Genomic DNA, 4,154 nt, shown 5'->3' with positions numbered 1-4,154 from the left:
ATCCCGGGTATCAGCCTGGGATATAGCCTGGTCTAGCAAAGGCCGAACTTAGTCTGACTCAGACTCCGTATAAGATAGTTTCCTATGTTCCTAAAGGACTGTAGCTGAGTGCATGTCTTTCATTCAGAAAGTCCCAAGTCCCTGGCATTCAAGAAGGTTTGGAAAAGACCTCCATCTGGGTCTTAGCAGGTCATTCCCAGTCAGTGAAGACAATACTTGCCTAAATAGATCAATGTTTTGGTTCAATATAAGACAGACTCCTTCTCCTATGCCCTATTGAAAGTCAAAGCCAAGTTCCAGTTATTGTAGGTTTAAGTTTTCTCTAAAATGGCATGACATTCACAGATCCAAGTCCAATTGCAAAGTGAGCTATCTAGATTAAATTGTGGAAATGCCGGGCTTGGGGGGGGGGGGGGATTGCAATTGAAAGGAAGCCAACAACAACAAAATAATAATGTTAGGGTAAATCATGCAAGGTCTTAACAGGGTTATGACAGCAATGTCAAAAGGAATAGTAATACTTTTAACTGGAGCATGAAATATACCCCTTTAATGAGCAATTATCCTCCCATCATTAGTAGGAGTAGCAACTGAATTCCCTCACTTAACAGTCTTAAAGTCTGTAGAAAGCTACTCTTCCATAATGGAGGCAGAAGGCTGTACAGAAAAGCCATGGCATTGTAATCTCTGCAAATGTACGGATTTTATTCAATGAATATTGCAAGGCTCTAAATTCCATTGCCTCACCACCACTAATTGAATTTTCTTTTGCTAATCATTTATTCTTATGAATTGCATGGAAGACCTTAAGGATCTCAGTGCAGACACAGGGTTCATTTGCAGTAGTCTGAGGGCCCAGTCACAGCAGCTGTTACTCCACAGTGCATGTATGGTGGTACTGGGAGTAGGGCATGGATAGAGAGAAGGCCTGCTTCCCAATATGGAGTCTTAGGAGATGAATGGCCTTGTCAGGAGAACCTTGGAGCAATTATGCATTCCCTCTGCATGCCATTATAATTATTGGGCAAAAGTATCTTTGCCTTGTGTCCCAGCTAGAGTGGATTTATCTTGGAATGAGCTATAAATAATAGGGGTGTGCATGGACCCCGCTCTGCCCCGCGGGCCAATCCGAAAATTTCGGATCGGCCCGCTCTGCTCCACTCCGCTCCGCATCGCTCTGCCCATAGTCCGCTCCTCTTCACCGCAGAGCTCCAGCTCCGAAGCGGAGCTCCGCAGTGGAGGGGAGTGGCGCCAGGTAAGGCCCCCTCCCTCCTCTCCCTTACCTGCAGAGACCAAGGGGGAGGGGGCCTTACCTGCGTCCGTCCGCAGTCCCTCGGCTTCTTCAATTGAGCCCTTGGCTCAACCAGGAAGTCTGGGACGCAAGTGCGGCCTAGACTTCCTGGTTGAGCCGCGGGCTCAATTGAAGAAGCTGAGGGACCGCGGACAGACGCAGGTAAGGGAGAGGAGGGAGGGGGGTTTACCAGGCCCTGCCGCTGTCGCCGCATGGGCGTCAGCGGCAGGGCCCGGTAAACCCCACTTACCTTTCTTGCGGAGCTCCAGATCGAGGCAAAGGATCCGCCTTCACCTCGATCCTCTTCGCAACACTCCGCCGGCCCCCCAATCCTCTTCGCCTCCGCCTTAAGGGTAGGCGAAGCCCCCCGCTCCACTCCTGCTTCTCCGGTTCGAGGAGAAGTGGAGCTCATCCCTAATAAATAAACTTCAACATTTTTAGTCAGCCAGTAATGCTGGGAAAATGCCCAGAACTGATTATACCACACTTACCAATAACCATAAAATATTCCCTTTCATACATACACACACACCCCTCCATAGATTCACAAATAGTTTGATCATTTAAAAGATGTAGAGCCTGCTGTTTGCAAGTATGATTGCCTCCTTGAGTCCATTATCACTATAGCTGTTGTATTATTTAATTAGATTGCTAAATATGCATTTTGGTATTTCTACCTGTTTCTTAGATCATTTTTCTTCTCTTCATTGTGATCTCTTACTGTGTTTGCAAGAAGAATTTTTTATTGTCTCTGTCTCATAAATTTAAATAGATATGGGACTTATCACCCACTTCTTTGTTTCCTGAATAAATCACTTCCCATTCCTTTATGATCTCACACTATATCTTGTACTAATTATCACTGTTATTAGTCTGAATAATTCAGTCCAGTTAGTCATGTCCTTCTCTGTCTGCATAAATTTCTTCTTTCTGGATTGCCAGTAGCCTTGAATTCTGTTGATTTCCCCTCTTTATGTCATCCCCATTTGGTTGAGTTACATTCCAGGATGAAAGTATTTTACTATTCTTGAAAATCCCAGACCTGTCGAAGATTCTTCAAAGTTGTTATGCAAACTATTCGCTAAGTGAGAACAGTGTGATTTATACTGCAGCTGAGCTAAATGTTAACACCATAAGACCTGTTGGATCATATCAAAGGCCTATTGAGTTGAGCATCCTTTTACCCCGAGAGGCCAACCTGATGTCTATGGGAACCACAAAAACAGGACATGAAGGCAATATCCCCTCTCCTGCTGTTGTTACCTAGAAACTGACATTCAGTGGCATACTTTTTCTGATCCTGGAGATAGCATGACTGGCAGCCATTGTTAGTAATACTCCATGAGTTTGTCTGTTTGACCATCCAAGCTGGTCAACATCACTACATCCTGTGGTGGTAGATTTCATAGTTTAAAAATGTGCTGTGTGAAGAAGTCTTTGTTTTTCCTCTATCTTGAATTTCCCACCACTCAGCTTCATTGAATGACCTCAGTTCTAGTTTATGAGAGTGGGAGAATATAGAGAACATAAGAAGAGTCATGCTAGGTCAGACAAAGGAACCATCTGGTCTGGCATTCTTTCATATAATGGCCAACCAGCTTCCCAGGGGAAACACACAAGTAAGATATGAATGGAAGAGCATCCTCCCACCCAAGTTCGCTATTTTGTTCTGACTTTATACTGTTAGTTTTACCCTACCCAGTGCCTGTTTACCCTACCCTGTGCCTGTTTGCTTTCTTTTCCCCTCCTTATTGTTTTATTATGGTTTTAGTAGAATGTAAGCCTATGCGGCAGGGTCTCGCTATTTACTGTTTTACTCTGTACAGCACCATGTACATTGATGGTGCTATATAAATAAATTAATAATAATAATAATAATAATAATAATAATAATAATAATATAATAATAATACACAGGCATAGTGCTTCTGATACTGGAGATAGCATATAGCCATCAGGACTAGTATTGATAGCTTTATTTATTTATTTATTTATTATTCTGCCCAATAGCCGAAGCTCTCTGGGTGGTTTACAAAAATTAAAACCATAGAAACCATTCAAAATATAAAACAAACAATATAAAAGCATAATATAAAATATAATATAAAAATACAACCAGGATAAAATCAAGCAGCAATGCAGAAATTAATACTGATTAAAAATGCAAATTTAAAACAGCAAAGTTAAAATTAATTTGATAGACTGTTAAAATGCTGAGAAAATAAAAAGGTCTTCACCTGGCATCTAAAAGAGTATAGTGTAGGTGCCAGGGGAACCTCTTTAGGGAGCTCATTCCACAGTTGGGATGCCACAGCAGAGAAGGCCCTTCTCCTGGTAGCCACCTGCCTCACTTCCTTTGGCAGGGGCTCACGGAGAAGGATACCTGAGGATGACCTTCAGGTCCTGGCATGTACATATGGCATTCCTACTTGAATTTATCTTTCATGAATTTATCCTTCATGAATTTCTGCAATCCCCTTTTGCAGAATGATGGCCATCAATACATTTTGTGGAAATGACTTCCATAGCATAACTATGCACTGTGTGAAGAACATCTTCTTTCTGTTTTCTCCACACAACACATAATTTTATAAACCTATTGTTCCCCCACTCACCCATATTTTTTCTAAACTGAAAAGTCCTTTCCTCATAGGGGGTTGTTCTAGCCCCTGATAATGTCAGTTGCTCTTTTCAGTATGTTCTGGGGGAAAATGATCAGCTTCAATTTGGGGAAAATGGGAGGAAGTTTCCCCCAAAGTCCAATAAATCATCTTTTTAAAAAGCAAATGCTGCCACCTATTTGTTTTTTCCCCTGACAGTGATAGTCTTCCCACAATGCTTTTTCTCTAGAATCTCCTCATAA

This window comes from Elgaria multicarinata, chromosome 5, assembly GCF_023053635.1.
Source record: "Elgaria multicarinata webbii isolate HBS135686 ecotype San Diego chromosome 5, rElgMul1.1.pri, whole genome shotgun sequence".
Lineage (NCBI taxonomy): Eukaryota > Metazoa > Chordata > Lepidosauria > Squamata > Anguidae > Elgaria > Elgaria multicarinata.
Note: the sequence above shows the minus strand (reverse complement) of the source record.